The sequence below is a fragment of the Mesocricetus auratus genome, unplaced genomic scaffold, assembly GCF_017639785.1.
Source record: "Mesocricetus auratus isolate SY011 unplaced genomic scaffold, BCM_Maur_2.0 Super-Scaffold_100007, whole genome shotgun sequence".
Taxonomy (NCBI): Eukaryota; Metazoa; Chordata; class Mammalia; order Rodentia; family Cricetidae; genus Mesocricetus; species Mesocricetus auratus.
Window position 1 is genome coordinate 59,473,032 of NW_024429191.1, and position 18,922 is coordinate 59,491,953.

General features: G+C 43.6%; 1 protein-coding gene and 1 pseudogene across 3 annotated transcripts in view; one reads left to right on the forward strand and one right to left on the reverse strand.

Annotated features, from left to right (window-relative positions):
- Asic2 (acid sensing ion channel subunit 2) overlaps positions 1-18,922 on the reverse strand; it is a 1,047,597-nt gene that overhangs the window by 160,734 nt on the left and 867,941 nt on the right. The gene's annotated exons all lie outside the window — the stretch shown is intronic.
- On the forward strand, positions 1,350-17,417 carry LOC110342193 (annotated as a pseudogene).

Sequence of the window (18,922 nt, forward strand, 5' to 3'; positions counted from 1 at the left end):
CAGAACGATCTCTTCCATTTCTGCTAGGAATGTCTACACCCTATCTCTACCTGGGCTCAAAGGGATATCCATTCTGGCTATGTCTTCTCTTTTAGCTCCTTTTCTTGGTGCATGGATATTTTGGTCAAAATGATGAAATAGGGAAAATGTTTGACTATATGTTGAGACATGTTGTGAATATGCACCCAGCTAAAGCTTGCAAGCCACTTAGCTCAGCATCTCCCTCTTACGTCCTCACAAAAATTCAGCTCTTATGCTCACAAAGGTGGGAGCCTAGAAATGTTGTGTAATATTCCCAGAATAACACAACAAATCAGGAGAGGTAGGCTTCAAACCCAAGGCTGCCTGCTCTTAAATCTCCCCTCTTTACAAAATACCACGTGGAGGCACACGGGGGACCCTGGGTTACCTAGCGATCTTTAAATTAAAGTGTGAGTTCAGGGAGCCTGGATGTTGTGGTGCCCTTCTGGGTGGTTTGTGATTTCATTCTTTCACAGCAGAGGAGTTTAGGGGAAGGATGTCTGTTCTGCCTTCTCTTACCCTCTCCTGGTCCCAGAACACATTTCTTGTCCTTGCTGTTTCCTCGGGTAACCATAGTCCTCATCCAGACCCCACTGTAATGACATGAATAATGGCATTTTCTACAGCCCCCAGTAGACCTCAGTAGACCTTTCTGTGCCCTTCTTAACCACAAAATACCCAGGACCCTTTTGGATGACTTGTGTCCTGGCCTATAAATAAAAGAGGAGAGAGAGCATTCTGGATTCTAATAAGGTAGATCTGACAGCAGGCACTGTATTCCGGCCATGCTGGAAACCAGCCTGGTCATTACGAGGAGAGGCAGGACCCCCTTCAAGGAAACCAGGTACATTTAAGTCATCCACAGAGATCTATTTTCCTTCCAGTTCTATTCGCCTGAAAATCCTTTACAGTGCAGTGCCCAGCAGGGCAATCTAAAGGGCGGAACTCTGATTCAGAAAGTTTCAATACTCAAAAGTTTAGATCTCAGAAACCCATCAGTGATGACTTATGTTAGAAAAAGAGTCACCTCTAACATCCCTTCGGGTGGGAAATGGTTTCCCATTGTCATTTTTAAAACAGATCATTAACTATTTGACTGGGAGATGGGCAATGCAAGGTCAGAGGAAGTAGAAGGGATGAATGGGAAAAAGCAACCAACCTCAAGTCCTCTAGAACAGCTCTGAATTACAGCCAGGAGGAAGCCCACAGTCCTCCCTACCTTGTTTCCACAGCATTGTCCCTCCTCTGCATGTGCTCATCACTGAGACAGTCAACCAGATGCCTGGGCAGCTCCTTTCCATGTGCACCAGGAAGCCCCATGTTTCCTGATGAAGCACAAGGAGGGGTACCAAGAGCTGCTGGGGGCACAGGAACAGAGTGTGGGCATTTGCTGTAATAAGATCTTACAAGACAATGGTAAAGATACCACCCTACAACATCCACAGTAAAGGTTCTCTCTCTCTCTCTCTCTCTCTCTCTCTCTCTCTCTCTCTCTCTCTCTCTCTCTCTCTCTCTCTGTCTCTCTCTGTCTGTCTCTCTGTCTGTCTGTCTCTGTGTGTGTGTGTGTGTCTGTTTCTGTGTACATGTATATGGAGGTGTGCTCACCTGTGCATGCAGGTATGAAGGCCAGTAGTTGACATTGGTGCCATTCTCTATCATTCGTCACTTTATTTATTTAGTTTTTTGAGGCAGGGCTTTCACTGACATTTTGACCAAGCTGGTGGACAAGCAAACCCTCCAGATCTGGTTGTCTCCATCCTACAGAGCAAGGTTTAGAGATTCATACTGTTGAATCCAGATTTTTACATTGGTGCTGTGGAGCCAAGCCCAGGTCTTGAGCTTTTCAAGCTATCACGTTATCTATTGAGACATCTCTCTAGTCCTCTTCTCTACCTTTGCTGGCGATGGAGGACTCCACTCCACACATTGCACCTTGGGGAGTCTCCATCTACTTGACTTTGGTCTAACTTCTGCTCCATAGGCTTCCTCCAGGTGTATGACCGTCCAACACAACTGAATGAGTGGTACTTTGGAACATCACCTCTGCAGGCTGAGGGTCAGCGAGATGGTACCAGGAATCAGACAACCAAGTTCTGGGCATTGCTCTAGCTTTCTAGCAGCTAATGAATATTAGTATTTACTCTAACCTGGGAAATCTTATCAAAACCTATGGTGTCCAGTGATCCCTTAGCTCAAACCTCTCAGTATTCTAGACCCACAAATCTGATATGTTATTTAATCCCATGTTTTAGTTGTTTTCAAGTGCTATGGCTTAAAGGTGCTCACCCACAAAAGTGCATTGGAAGTTGTATCAGTTATTTTTCATGTGTCTGTGACCAAATACCTAAGAAAAAGCAACTTAAGAAAGGGTTCTTTTTGGCTTACACTTTGAAGGAATATAGTCCCCTATGGTGGGGGAGGCATAGCAACAGAAGTAGGGGATAGCTGGCTATACTGAGTCCACATGGATGAGGTAGGGTGCAGATAGAAAGTGAGGCCAGCTTGTAAACCTCAAGGCCCATACCCACTGACCTTTCAGGGAGGCTCCACCTCGATTACTTTATAAAACAGCGTCACCTTCTGGGGACACATAAACCTATGGGATACACTTTATATTCTAATGATAGCAGAAGCTTAACCTCCAATGGAAAGTGTTTAAGGCACATGTGGTCCTCCATCATGGATAGACTGATTGATGATCTAGGTTCTCTCTCTCTCTCTCTTAGGTCTCTCCCCTTTCCTTTCTTTCTCTCTCATTTATTATTACACTCCTTCTCTCAGACTTCCACTTATCACCCATAAGATGATAAAGCACAAAATCCCTTGGTCATCTGTTGGTCCTTGATCCTGGATTCTAAAACTATTAGTCAAAGAATTCTGTGTTTATTACTAATTAATCCAGGCTATGGTATTCTGCTACAGTGTTTTAAAACAAATTAAGACAGGTGTTTGTTACCACAGCATGACCCAGCCATGTTTGGTTGAAATCGTCCCCAAATGTCATACTGACCCTGAGGTCTTGGTCACAATAGCTGAGTCTCCCATTTGGTCATCTCCAACCCCTGCCAAACATGGAGCTTTCTCTATCAAAATGTATAACCCGAGCAATTACGATGCTATAAATTGGAGCATTCTTTCCAATGAATAAAATTACCCTTATTTCTAATGAGTACGAGATGGCTTACATGAAGCTAAGTACTCTGGTGATTGTAAAATAGCCGGCATAGAATATCAACACTTCTTCTTGTACTGCTAAAGTGGCCCATTAAATCCCTACTGATTAGGCATTTTTCTTGCAAAATTTTCTCTCTGACATTGATGTTTTTGTACAGTTTTCAATCTCAAGTCTGACGTGGTCTGAAATGTTTTTCTTCTTATCTTTTGGTTTTGTGGTGTGTGTGTGTGTGTGTGTGTGTGTGTGTGTGTTCTTCTTCAGTCATTCTCCACCTAATCTTTTCTTACTTTCTTTCCTTCTTTCTTTCTTTCTCCCTGCCTTCCTTCCTCTCTCTTTCTCTTTCTTTCTTTCCCTTCCTTCCTTTCTGTCTCTCTCTGTCTCTCTGTCTCTGTCTCTCTGTCTGTCTCTCCGTCTCTGTCTGTCTCTGTCTCTCTGTCTCTCTGTCTCTGTCTCTGTCTCTGTCTCTGTCTCTGTCTCTGTCTCTCTCTCTCTCTCTCTCTCTCTCTCTCTCGATCAGAATCCAGAGCTCACTGACTAAGACTCTAGGACTGTGAACTTCGGTCATGTGCCAGTCTCTACTCCTCCTGTGCTAGGGTTATAAACACATGCCACCATGCCTTGTTTTTTACATGGGTGTTGGGGATCTCAACTCAGGCTCTTAACTTGCTGAGTCATCTCGGTACCTCCTTTTTAGATAGGCTTTTACTATTGACCCCATGTTGTCTTAACCTCCCAGCTGTTCTCCTACTTCAGCCTTCTGAGTGTAAAGGGCATCTGCAGCCACACATGACTCAATCTGCCTCTTTAGGGGCTTTCTTGACTCTTTCCCTGGGTAACTGTTTCCAAAAGGCAAACCCTATAGGACCTCATGTCTTCCGGAGCCCAAAAATCAATCTGGGTTCCAATCACTTCATTTTTAAGAGCACTTCCATTCACGTTACTGGTATTTAGTTATTTTGTATTTTTAAAGCTATAGAGAAAGATAAGAATTTATAGATAAGGGGAATAGGCCTGTCCTGCCGCCATCCCTGCCCCCTCCCCCTATCCCAGCATGTGGAGCTCTGGCTTGTTGATAAGCTTCAGTTGTTAAAGAGGACACTTCTGAGTGAGCACAGCCTTTTCCATCCTCCCTCCAAACAGGATCCCTGCTGTCTTCTGTGCATCTGTATTTGTGGGGTCACTTTGTTCCTTTTCCTTCTGGCCATTGTCCTTCCACCCTTCCTGTCCTCCATCTTCTCAGGACACTGCCCTTGGCTCGCTTTCAGCCCTGGTCTTCTCAGGCTTGCTTGTCCAGTGTGTCTGCCTTGCAGCCCAGAGCGGCATTTCTAGGAGCAATCCGAGTTGGCCATGCTCCTGTCTAACCCTTCCTCAGTGCTTTCTGGGGATGGCCCATCTGTCACCGCTCTTTTGTGGCCCAGTCCTTATTCCCTCTCCATTTGCCTCTCTCTGCCTCTTCAACTACAATCTAGAATTCCAAGAAAGATGCCATCACTGTAGCCCCTGGCCTTTGCATGGATGGGGCTCCTTTCCCAGAATGCACTGTGTCTCCCCTTGTCTAGTTAACATGCATTCATCCTTCAGACCCAAGTTCTTCCCCTGGTAGGTAGACTGGCGAGATGGGCTTTCCATGCTGCTTCAAGACCCAGCACTTGTCTTCCCTACTTAGCTGCCAGTACTTTTTGGGCAGGGAGAATATTTCCTTTTTGACCTCCAGGACCTACTACACAAGTAGGCACTCAATAAAAAGCACCTTGAGTGTCTGTGAGCAAACAAATTACCTCATTTCATTTTCACGACAGTTCAGGGACATAGACAGATGAGGAAATATCCTAAACACACAAGTGAGGAACACAGCCTTGACACTCTTTCCATGAACTAATATTGTCCCTTCAAGAGCCCTCTGTCTGACTGTTTCAACTTTGGCACTCTGAAGAATGATTGACAAGCAGGGGTAAGCATGTGCCCAGCCCGGTTCACTGCCAAGGTTCATGGAAGGTATGGCAGGCAAGTCTATATCACATCCTGAAGCATGTGTCTGATGGGGCCAGCTCTGAAACTCACTGACTTTTTTCATGAGTGGAATACCTAGTAATGTACACTTTGTCTATCCTAAAATTTCTCTGGAATAATGATACAGCTCAGCTTGGGATAGAGGGACTCTCTTCAGTGGCTGCCTTGAGTCAGAGTTCCGGAGAGAGGCTCGATTTTGTATAGGGATTTTCTGTGCTCCACTATCCTTTGACTTGCTTAAAGTATCCGATGTACTACAAACCAAGGGGGATCTGGTGGGTCATGTCCACAGTCTTCCAGGTACCCTTCCTCCTCAGACCATGTTAAAGCGGCACTTACCAAATAAGGGTATGAGTAAAGGAAATGGGAAAGGAGAATGGACATCTTGAGGGGCGTGAGCGTGGCTTTGGACAAAGGAAAAAGAAAAAATGGTCCTAGACAGGAGAGTTGCCATCAGATAAAGGGACCTCCAGCTCAGAAAATTAAAGTGACACCAGGAGCGTAAGCTGAACCCGGGTCCCTGGCTGGGATTCATGATAAGCATTCTGTTTCCGGCTCGCAGAGTTATGGTTGATGTCTCATTGATCGCCGTCCTGGTATGAGATAAACAATACAGAAACTTGTCTACTTGAATGCCTGGCTCTGAGGTGCCAGAATCTCTCACTGGCTGTTAGTTAGCCATATTGGTGTCTGGAAATCTGGAAATAGTGGGGATCAATGCAAATACCTCTGCTTATTCTTTCTCTCTCTCAATGGACATGTCTTGAGCCCAGCTGTGCACTAGATACTGTGTGCTAGGATGAAAGGATAGGCCTCCACAAAGCTGTCTATTCCTGGCCTTGCGCTGGATGTGATATCCTCAGTGCCAGGGACCCTCTCTCCAGAAAAAGAAACCTAGGAACTCATGCATATGTGTGCCTGTGTTTGTTGGGTACACACACGGGACAAACTTCATTATTACAGTCTGGGTAAGTCAAGAGTCTCCTGGCTTCCCCTAAAACTTGTCCATGGACTCAAGGTGGAGAATCCCTATGTTATAGTTAATGACAATTTGTTGAATACTTTAAAACTGCTGAGAGTAGATTTTAAATGTTATACACACACATACATATATACAGTATCTAAAGAAATGATTATGTTAATTTATCCCCTGATGTATACATATTTCAAAGCATGTACATGATACATTTTTTTCTTAATTTGGGGCAGGGGAATTGTAGGCTCAAGACCATGTTGAATTACATAGTGAGATTGTAATACAAACAGATTAAAAAGAAGACCCTTCACATCAGATGGAGAGACAGACACATAATGACTGTGATATAAAGCAGGAGGCCATGAAGTACTGGATGACATGGGAGCCTTCAGGGGCAATGAAACACAATAAATGGTAAAGATGGATGGTTTATTATTCAGTAACAGATGTTTATTGAGCACCTAATATTCATCAAGCCCTACGCTAGACACCTGAATAGCATAGGAAATAAGACCATATAGGGTTTTTTTTACCCTTGGGGTCCTGCAATCCAGTTGTAAGGATAGTGTCATTTGGACTGAACCCTGAGATCAGAAAGGAAGACATGGAGTCCATCATGAGGGCTTGTGATGGAGAAATAGAGTTAGAGTGACCTGATGTAGGGTATCATGTCCCTGATGTTCCCAGCCCAGCAGGTAGGGGTGTGTGTGTGTGTGTGTGTGTGTGTGTGTGTGTGTGTGTGTGTACACTCAAACAGCTCTGTGTCACTTCAGCCTCCTTATAGCAGTTCCCAGGGTCACTGCAAGAGTTTCCATGCTTGAGACACCATTGAGGCTTTCCCCCATCCTGGAACCTATCCCAGGAGAGAGCCATCTTTCCAACCATTGGTCAGAATTCCAAGTGCATGGAAAATGTAAACTCATCAGTGGCTAGCTCAATGAAGTCATTAACAATGTGCCCATGCGTACTGCCATTAACAGTGGCAAGGGTGGGGTATAGGTGTGCAAGGGTGGGGTATAGCTGTGCCTCTGCACTTGGCTGCCTCCCCTGTACATTCAGCATGCTTTTTCCTACCTGCAAGACTTCGCTCCATTCAAATGGAAGGAACCCAGTCCCTGGCTTGCTTTCAGTTTCTTGGCACATTTACTTCCCACTCTGATATTTTTGGTGCCTTCATTGCTGGCAGTCGGAGGACATTTTGTAAGTAGCATGAAATAACTATTACATTAGAAATAAATAAATAAAAAGATATCTAGAAAAAGAACAGAGACATGTCTAGCTTTGTAAAATTACTGTCAGTCAGTGAGCATATGGGTTCCTGAAAAGTTGGGCAGAAATCACAATATTATTCTTGAAACGCATCCCACTCTACCTGGCAAGCTTGTCTCTGTCAGAACCTCTTAGGTGTCCCCTGCTTTTTCTGAGCCCTCCTGCAGTGGAAAGGAACTGAGTTTATGTATGTGTGCACATGCACGTGTGTATGTACACACATTATTTTGGTATCTCTACCTCATGACAGAAACTGGGCTAAGACATGTATTATCTCAAATCCTCCTCCTCCTTGCAAAAATCCAAAGTAGGGAATCATTGCAATTTTAAAGGGAAAGAAACTTGGGCCATAAGGTGTGAGGGTCCCACATAAGGTGCTGCAGGCAGCTCACAGGAAGTGGAATAGAGCCCAAGGTGTTCTCAGGACCAATGGTGGCAGAATTAATTCCTCTCCCTCAACAGCCTTTTCATTCTAACTGGCATCATGGGTATCTGGTTTGTAACCATGCAGATTTGTAAAACATATGTGTGTGTATGCATGTATGTATGTGAATGCATGTGTATGTATGTATGTATGTGTGTGTGTGTGTACAGGTGTGCATGCACATATGTGGGAGCTAGAAGTTATCTGTCTTCCTCCCTCTCCACTGTCTTTTCTTTGAGACAATGTCTCACTATCTAGCTTTAACTAGCCTGAACCTCACTAGGTATATCAGGCTGGCCTTGAACCCACAGAGATCTGCTTGTCTTTGTCTCTTGAGTGCTGGGATTAAAGGTGTGTGCCACCACATCCAGCTCCTACTTTATTTTCTTAGAAGCAGTATCTCACTGAACCTGGAGCTCATAGATTTAGTGAGGCTGGCCAGCCAGCGAGCCTCAAGAATCCTTCTGTGTCCATCTCCTCAGTTCTGGGATACAAACACATTCTGTTTATGCCTGGCTTTTTGTGTGACTGCTGGGGATCTGAACTCATGTCTTCATACTTGCATGATGAGCATCTTATTAACTCTGAACATAGTAGTTTGACTTCTGGGTAATAACAACCTACTACAAGTTCTGGGTGTATTCCTGTATTACCCTGTCCCCCTGGAAGCCACTAGTCACCCAACCATTCTGTCCAGTGCTCACTGTGGCTTTCGTTTCTGACCTTGCCTTTGGTGTTGGCTTAGAAGTGTTTTCCTATCTTGGGGTTCAGTGGTCATTCTGTCCATGGTTCCTACATTCTACTCTGCATCTTGGATAAAGTCCCTTCCTGAACACCCTTCCATAATAGGGTGATGAGATTGCACCTACCCCAAATACAACACTCTCAGGCATTTCATTCCAAGACAAGTGACTAGGCCTCCCCAGGAAGGGAGGAAGTGTGGTCCAAACAGTCACGGAACCACCCCGGAAGTAGGAGGAACATTCTGTATGACTTCTCTGCTCTCCCATATGCTGGGTGCTCAGGTCTCAGTGTGCTCCAAAGAGAGTGTCTTGGTGAGCAGCACCCACCACAGCTTGCTGATGATGTGAGTGAAGGGAATCTCTTTCATTTGAAGTCTCCATCCTGTACTTTCTACCTGCATCATCATCATCATCATCACCCCATCTTTGAAGCCAGGAGTCAGTCACGCCCTTGGCAGCTTTTTGGGGGTGTGGGGGTGTGGGAGGGAGTAGGTAAGGGGGGTTGTAGGGAAAGCTTGTATCTGAAAACTCAAGCGGTAGAACACGCTCAGTTATTTGGGAACTTTGAAAGTTTTTGTCAACTCGGTATAAACTAGAGTCCCCTCGAAAGAGGGAACCTAAATTGAGGAATTGCCTTCATCAGATTGGCCTGTTGGCATCACTGGAGCATGTCCCCTGGTTCCCAGTTTGAGCACCAGTCTTGGCTTCCCTTGGTGATGGACTGTAACCTGTAAGCCAAACAGATCCTTTCCTCCCCAGGTTGGTTTTGGTCAGTGCTTTTTTTTTTTTAATCACAGCAACAAAGGGCAAACTAGACCCTCTGATGTTTAGAACTGTGGTTTTTCCCTTATTCCTGGTGTTGGTGGTGAAGCCCTGGTGTGCCCTTGGCTGATGCAGAGTGATGGGTCTATGGTGGCAGCTGGGACCACAAGGTGATGACAGCCAGATTGGGTAGAAGCTGTTAATATTTCTGGTGCTCCATCCAAGTGTGACGGGAACTGAGGATTCTAGGCAGAGCAGTGAGAGGGTGGGCTCTGAGTGTCCAAAGGATAGGCGTGGGACTACACTGTAGCAAACAGTTGTAGATCAAATAACAGGAATGAAAGGACCGTTTGAAGGTCACCAGTGGCGGTATAATCTGATGATAGCCCCGGGGCAATGAGGCTGAGAGGAGAAGCAGTCAGTACAGGTGGTGAAGGGAGGCGCCAGCAGGAGGGAGGAGGGAGGCAGGCTGCATGAGCCAGAGGGGTCAGGGCTGAAGCCAAGAGCATCCCTTGGGCACCTGCCAGCCCTTCCATGCCACCGAGTCCCTTTGCTGACTTCACAGCATTCTTATAAAGGACCAAAAGAAGGAACAAATGGAAACTGCGTGGATGCTGAAGTCTCTCCGAAAGCTGTTTGTTTCTATTATTATTATTATTATTATTATTATTATTATTATTATTATTATTATTATTTCATGACCAGAAACTTTCCCAGCTCTGGCTGGCAGGAGATGCCAGGCTGGGTTGATCCACTGTCAAGAAAATCAGCGTCTCAATTAAGAGGGGATATAATTAGCTGATTATAATTTCAATTTGTTCTTTTCTGGTACTTCACTTTCTTCCCTGCCTGTGTCGAGTGCATGTTTGAGATTCAGACAGCCTCTCTCTGTATCATAATGGACAAGACGATATCAATATAGACAGCAACAGACGAAACGGTGGCAATTTTGAAATTATCTCCCTGAGATACCTGCCATTTTTTCCTCTGACGCTATTGTATTTAAATGGAGGAGTTGCAGGCTGTTCAGGCTTCACGGCGTGACTGAGGGACACAAGGATAGGCTACCATTCTGAGGAGCTCAATAAATTCATTCCCTTCTGAACTCCAGGGTTTGTAGCATAATCGTTACCTCAGTGACAGTTTCCTGTTGACTTTTTCTTAAAGAAGAGTGATGTCCTTATTTGATTCCTGAGTGTGCCCAGTTTGTTCCAATAATTCATCACACACATAACACCAGACATCTGTTCCTTCCTTCAACCCATTTTGCAGAGAAAGAAAATAAGGCCCAGGTAGGTGAAGCCAAAACATTCAAGGCCACATGGCCGATGGTCTTGTTAAGAGGCAAAATGAAGATCAGAGGTTCGTATAGTTTGTCCTCTACTCTAAGTTCCCAATTAGCTGGCTTCCAGGAAATGGACCTTTATTTTCTCCCTTTTAAAAAACACTTTTTTTCTTATTAACCTCAGTGAAAAGTTAGAAGCACTGAGTGGCTTTAATGAAAAAACAGTTTTATTACTTCTAAATGTTATATAAATTATCAGCTAAGATATAATAGTGTGCAAACAATGAATATGAAGGGCTGTAATGAAAAAAAATTACAATTCATTATGAGCCTGCAGAATGCAGGCATGTATCATAAACATAAAAGACCTTTAACATTTCGATAATTAATAGTCAGACTCAGGAATGAATTACTGATGCATGAAAAGAATGCTTAATTTGAGGGCTCTTAGTTTTAGAGAAAGGACACTGATTCTAAATGGATTTACCTTAACTGTTGAGCTGTTGAGACCTCCAAAGATCTCAGTAGCTGAGGTTATTTCAAGCCATTGACTCAATAAAGACTGGAGATAGTGTGTCTGCTTTTATATCAAAATAAGAATGAGTTGGATCCAAATGAAAATATGCTTATTATATCTAAGTCACCGTGTCTTCCATCAGTGATTCTCAATGCAGCACTGGGTTCAGCAAAAATAGGGTCCCATTCACATCCTAGTGTATTCTTCCAAAGCTTCTCTGAGAGTTCAAGATTTATATTGGAGATATCTATAGATGGGTCAATTACAATCATTGGCTAGAAGTAAGAGGTAGCCTCATGGCTTAAAAGTCAAGACTGGTCTGAGATTACTGGCTCGGTCAGCTGGTAGCTGTGCAAACCTGAGCCCATCCTTTATTATTTATTTATTTATTTATTTATTTATTTATTTATTTATTTATTGGTTTTTACGAGACAGGGTTTCTCTGTTTTGGAGGCTGTCGGTCCAGCCTGGCCTCGAACTCACAGAGATCCGCCTGCCTCTGCCTCCCGAGTGCTGGGAGTAAAGGCGTGAGCCACCAACGCCCAGCTATCATTTATTTTTGCTGGGCTTCATTTGTCTCATCAAAACTAAGATAATAATGTCTCCATTGTAAGAATTTCCCACGATCATGGGATGTCTGTGTGGCGACTGTTGCACTGAAGGACACCAAGTTAAGGAGACAGTTACTGTGCTAGAGGTCCCCAGCTCAAACCTTTTCCTTCTGAGGAGGAACTAATGTTTCAGGAACTTAAAGCAACTTGCTCATATACACCTGGCTGTCTAGTGGCCCAGATGACATGGATCACTAGACAGGACAGGACAGGGCAGGAATCAAGGTGTCCTGCTTCAAGCTCAATGCATCATTAGCTGCCATGTTAACACTGGAGGACATCTCCTCCCACAAACCCATCGTAAAATTTCTCTCTTTGGAACGCATCCATCAAGATACCGCCTGTGAGAGCACATGCCTGGAATGGATGAATTCCTGAACCTGCTACCATTGGAGATCTAAGACAACAGGACCAGCTCTAGCCCAAGCCCCATGCATTCATTCCAAATGGAACCTTTTTCATGACACACCATCAGCTCCCAACTATAGCAAACCCTGGTCCTCTGTGTTCCTTATAACTGACTTCTGAAATGTGAATATAGAATCTACATCTAGTTATCCAGACCTTTGATTTGTTCCAAACTGCCTGGGCCTGGCCCTTCTTAGCTTGAAGTCCCAGCCCTCTCCAGAGGTCTCGCCCTGAGTTGCCATCTTTTACCACTCTCTGCATTTTACCTCTTTACTCCAAGCATCCAGCTCTACTGCCAACCCCAGCAACCATAAGCAGTGGCCTCAGAACCTGGGATCCTTCTGGGTTTTCTCTAGTTCAACATTGAGGTAATCTTCTTTCAAATAGAGGACACTGACCTTCCAGGGGTTGGTATCTCAGTAGGTGGGTTTGTAGGAATTAACTTACTACCTGTTTAATGTAAGTCAACAAAGTAGCTATCACCAGATGGAAGCCTTCCCTGCAGAACTCAGGAGGAATTAACTCCCGGTATTCCTTTATTCCATTATCAACCTGTTGTGGCATAATCTCTAGAGTCTCTTTTGAAATCAAAACAACAAGATATAATGCAATAACAGATGCATATGTGGACATCATGCTGAGGTCACCTTATCTGAGATGCTGCCCACTGGCATGCACGAAAATAGACCCTGAAGCTTTGAGAAGGACCCTTCTTCCAGAAGCCTGGTGTTTTTCAGGCCTTGGAAATTGTTTGTTTGTTCCACTATCTCCTTCTGGACATATTGCTCAGGGTTCAGAGGGACAGTACATCCTCCACAAAGCTGGTCCCTTACTCTCCTGGGTGCCTGTGCCAGTTGGGAAGTTTCTGGCTGCTCCTAACAGAAAACCCAGCTCTGATAACTCACCCAATAAAACAATGCTTGGTGCACACAAGAAGCCTAGAATGGTTTCTAGATAGTGGGCAACAGGCAATGCAGCATCTTGCTTATGGTGAGAGGGGAAACAAATGAGGCAAGCCTGTGACTGCCATCTTGATGCCAGGAGAGAGTTTCTGAGCTGTAGTGGAGGGAAGGAGAACCCCAGTAGAAACTAGTGGTGGCCTGGAGTTGAGAGAAGAAAGCAAAAGCTCAACATGGTCAAAGGTTGGGGGGTAAAGTGGAGGGAGGGAGAGAGAGAGAGAGACAGAGACAGAGAGAGACATAGAGACAGAGACAGAGAGAGAGACAGAGAGAGAGCATGTGCTTGTGACATTTGGAGGAGGTTTTTCCTTCATCATGGGGAAGCACTGATCAGACATGTGTCTGAGGTCATTGTGGGTAAGACAATTCCCTAGAGATCACAGGGGCTGGAAGCCCTGTGTGTTGCTATCTGCCATAGTGGACTAATGTGTTGAGAAGTAATCCAGGCATCCTCAGAGACACATTGGTATAGTGGGAAAAAGCTTGCCAAAGGTGAGGGCTGTTCTGGAGCCACCTGGCAAAACTTAAAAGGCGGTCATCTCAAGCAGGGGCTGGCAAGCATTCTCTATAAAAGGCCAGTTAGGGAACATTTTAGGTTTTATCACATGGTTTCAATCTCAGCTTAGTAAATAGCTGTTATCACTCCAATGTACCCACTGGCCATATGCAAATGAATAGGAGTGACTGGCTACAGTGCTCCACTCACGTGCGGCTTTTAGAGAAACTGAAAGAGGGTGAGATTCGGCCTGTAGAACAGGGACCCTTGAAAGCACAGAAGTTGTTTCTTAGTAACCTTATTGTGCACTGAAAAATTCACACAGTCCCTGGCCTCCAAAGTAAAATTATTAGGCATGCAAAAGAAATCAAGACCTATGACCCAGAATGAAGAGAAAAACCCATCAGTAGAAACAGACTCAAACATTAAATACATGGGTTAGGAGACAGGATTATTAAAGCAGCCCTTGCAAACTAATTATGTAAGATGCTAGAAGAAAGTGCTAACATGATAGAGACAGAGAATTAAATAAACAAATAAATAAGCAAATAAATAAATCAAAAGACCCAGGGCAACATTTTAGAGATGAAAAAATATCCTGGACAAGAAATCGGGTATAATTAGTGGCTCAGAAGAAAAGATGTAGTGACCTTAAAGGCAGGATGACAAATTATCCAGTGATCTGCAAGACAGCATCAACAGACCAAACAGTCATGTCAGCCGAGTCGTAGAAGGCAGGCATACCTCAGAACAAAGACAAACATGAAAGAGACTCCTTAGAGATGACACCTGTCCTAAGACAGCAAAGCTACAGCTTTAAAGGCCAAAAGAAAGTAACTGTTAGCCTGGAATCCTCTACCTACTGAACAGAGTTCAAAAAACAAAGGCGAAGTTAAGGCTGTTCTTTCAAACCTACAAATGCTAGAAGTCATCATCCGAAGACAGCTCCCTTATGAAATGTTAAAATAAATCCCTTAAGCAGAAAATATATTGATACCAGATGGAAACTTGAAGTTATATAAAGAGTACACGAGCAGATAGACTTTTTTTTCTTATTCTTAAAATCTCTTTAAGCAATTATGTTTAAGAAGTACAAACAATAATGTCTGGTGGAGTTTATGGCTTATGGAGAGGTAACAGGTGTGACGATGATATTGAAAGGCTAAGGATACAACTCAGTGTTGATGCCCTCTCCCTGCGTACATCAGGATGGGAGTTTGATATCCAGAACAACAAAAATGGGTAACACATATCAATTAAACAGTCTGATGGAGCATATCCAGAACGACAAAAATGGATAACACATATCAATTAAACAGTCTGATGGAGCAAGATGGATAAAAATATGCCTTTAGAGTTACAAAATTTATACATCCATATAATTTCATACATGCATTTAATCTGTTTTGATCAAATCTACCTCCTATTTCTTCTAACTCTCCTCTCACCACCTTGCCCTCCCAACTCCATGCACTCACTCCTATTTCTCCCTCTCTCCCATCTCCCACTGAGCCACTTAGTGCTGCTTATATGTGCATGGGTCTAGGAAGTATCTTACACTGTCCAGATATAATGGCATCCCTGAATAGTTATGAAAGGAATCCAACATGTTCTTAGATGACATTATATTGCAATGTCAAAAGACTAAACATTACTGTATAGACAAAGTGCCATGTCTGTTTGAATAAAATATGATAAATCTGTAATCCCTGCGTCTGGAGCTTGGGGTATGACTTATTGGTAGAGTGCTTGTCTAGCACAAACAGGGACCTGGGTTTGATCCTCAATACTGCAAAACAAAACAAGTCTTCCAACCATGGTTCTAAGAACCTTCATTGATGGGGAAGTCCTTCTGCTTATATATTTGTCTTATTGGTTGTTAAATAAAGCACCGTTGGCCAATAGGGAAGCAAGATAGGTGGGACTAGGAGAGGTGGAGGATTCTGGGAAACGGAGGCACAGTCAGTCACCATGTAGGATGCGAGAGGATTAAGAGGTCTGGACCCTTTCTCTGGTAAGAGAAGACCACATAGAAATAGTCAGATTAGCAGTTATGGGTTAATAATCAGAGTTAGCCAACAAGAAACCATAGCAAATGGCCAACAACTTCATAATTAATATAGCATCCTGCATGTTCATTTGGGACTGACGTGGCTCTGGGACCAGGCTGGTGGGAAGAATGCTCATTACACGTCATCATATCTAGGGGAATAGCAACACTAGTATTTAATGAGAGGATCCAGGTTGCTGTTAAATATTGTAAGTTGCCCTTTAATCCCAGCACTCAGGAGGCAGAGACAGGCGGATCTCTGTGAGTTCGAGGCCAGGCTGGACTGACAGCCTCCAAAACAATACAAAGAAACCCTGTCTTGTAAAAACCAAAAAATATATTGTAAGTTGCATAGGGCAGTTCCCCAAAGGAAAAAAATTACCTAGCTACAATGCCAATAGCACCAGGACTAAGAAACTAAGTTCTAGAGAAGCTCCTAAAGACAGAAAGCAAAGAGATAGCATTAAGAAATAAAATCAACAAATATGGGTCAGAAAATGGCTGGCTCTGTAAGATGCTGGGTATATGAACGTGAGGGTATAAGCTTAATCCCTAGAACTCATATATAAGAGGTAGATGTGGTGGCGCATATCTCAGCACTGGGGAGGTGGAGACAGAAGGATCCTGGGACTTGTTGACCATTCATCCTAGCCAAATCAGAGAGCCCCACCCAGGTTCTCAAAAGGTAAAGTATAGAGAAAGACCCCCTGCATCCAGTTCTGTCCTCTATTTGTACTTGTGCACACAACTGCATGCATATTTACACACACAGAGATACACACACACAGTGAGAGAGACAGACACACCTACATAGATACACAGACACGTAGATACACACAGAAGAACAAGATCCAACTATGTGCTGTCCACAAGAAGGGCAATTTAAATACAGTGATTATTCTTCTCCATCTTGTAAGTTGGCTGGTAGAAAAGCAGAGACACTAGACATAAAGAAGGAAGCCAGGAAGGCTGGTGCTAGTGTGGTAGGCACAACTGGGGAGAACAAATCTAAGGTTAAGAACCAAAAGAGAGGAAACTCCACTGCAGCCAAAACCCTGTCTTGGTTAGAGAAACTGACAGTTATTCTATATCTGCCATGTATTCTAGAGGGGTCTGGACAAGAGGAAGCATGTAGCTACCAAGCCCATAGTTAAGAAGGTTCTTGTTACTGTCACAAAACAGGTCGGTGGTGACAAGAATGATGGTACTTTAGTGGTGGAGCTTTGCAAAGTGCCTAGATATTATTCTATCAAAGATGTTCCATGGAGGCTGCTGAGCCAAGACAAAACAACGGAGCCCCTCAGTCAGCATTTGTGAAGTGTTCACATCAGCATCACCCCCAGATTCACCCTGGTCATCTTCACTGGGTGTCACAGGGCAAGACAGTGGTATTCTTGATGCAGTTGGGTGGCAACCTATTACTTGTGATGGGGCCTCATTCCTTCAGTTGAGTTCCTCTGTGTATAATACACCAGATATTTGTCATCAATGCCTCCCTCAAAACTTGTCTCAGCAACATAAAACTCCCCAGAAACCTCACTGATACTCACTTCAGGAAGCACCAGGAACCCTGGCACAGGGAAGGTGAGCTCTTCCACACAAGGAAGGAGAAATCAGAGATTATGGAGCAGCAAAGGATGATTAGAAAACTGTGGACTTGCAAATTTTGCCAAAGATCAAAGTTGTCCCTTAGCTCCAGGGCTACAAGTGAACCATTTTGCTCTAACAAATGGATTTACCTTCACAAATCGGTGTTTTAATTTCTTACCACAAATCTAATTATACAGGGGCCACACTAAAATAAAGTAAAATAAGGCAACCATTAAAGCTGAAGGATAGAAAAGGATAAAAGCATGTTGACGCCCACAAAAAGAACTCCATGAATACTCAACAGAGTTTTAGAGCAGAGGGGATATTATTGGGGACAAAGAAGTGAATCCCTTAATGACAAAGGGATTGGTTCATCAAAAGTGCATAATGACAAGAGGGGCCATGCAGCAATTGCTATGTTTCAAAATGCATTAAATAAAAACTGAGTATCAAGAGGAGAAATACAATCCACAACTATGGTGCAGCTGTCAACACCTTTCTCAATACTGTGTACAAAATGTAGACTAAGAATCAGTAAGGACACTGAAGACGTCAATAATATTTAATAGTGAAAGTGTTTTGCCAGCTGTTCCTTAATAAAATACCAGAGGCAGTTTACTTTATAGAGAGAATACCATGGCTCTGGAGACAGAAGGTCCGTACAGTATGGTTTAGGCTCTGGTGAGGGCTCCTCTGGGCCGTATCATACTCATCAGGGACATCATGTATGTCTATATGTCTGATCTCACACCCCACCCTCACTTTTTTTAAGTGCTGAGCAGATGTACTACCACTGAACTACATCTCTAGCTTCAGGCTCTCTTGTTATAGACCCCCTAGAACTCATGTGTGGTTCAGTTTTTATCAACTTGACACAACCAGAGTCACCCCAGAAGAGCAAACATCAATTGAGCAACTGCTTCCATTAGATTGGCCTGTGGACATGTCTGTGGTTTATTTTCTCAATTAATGATTGATGTGGAAATGCCGAGTTCACTGTGGGTTGTGCCACCCCTGGGCAGGTGGCCCTGAATTCCATAAGAAAGCAGGCTGAGCAAGCCAGGGGGAACAAGCCAGCAAGCAGTGGTTCTCCATGGACTCAGCTTCAATTCCTGTCTTGAGCTCTTGCCCAGGCTTCCCTCCATGATGGACTCTAACTTATGAGATGTAATAAACTCTTTCCTCCACAAATTGCTTTTGGTCATGGTGTTTTATCATAGCAATAACATACAAACCAGGACAATTCATTTGTGGGGACTTCTTCCTAATCTAGATTTATCATTTCCTCCTTCTCATAATTCCACATTCAGAATAATTTTGAATCATCTTCATGAAATAAGACTTTGAGGGTTCAGACAGGCCAAGCCATTTTGAAACCACAGCAAAGAATGAATGCTTTCCTCAAGGGATCAAGGGCAGTGCAAGGTATCTATCCTTGCCATTTGACTCAGCATCATAGTGGAGTTCCTAGCTAGAGCACTAAGACAAGAAAGATAAATAAAAGGCATATGCATTGGAAAGGAAGATGTAAAACTGCCTTTGTTTATGTGACAAAATAACCATATATGTGGAAAATCCTAAGGAATTAAAACAAGTTATCAGAATGAATAAATACATTTAATATCA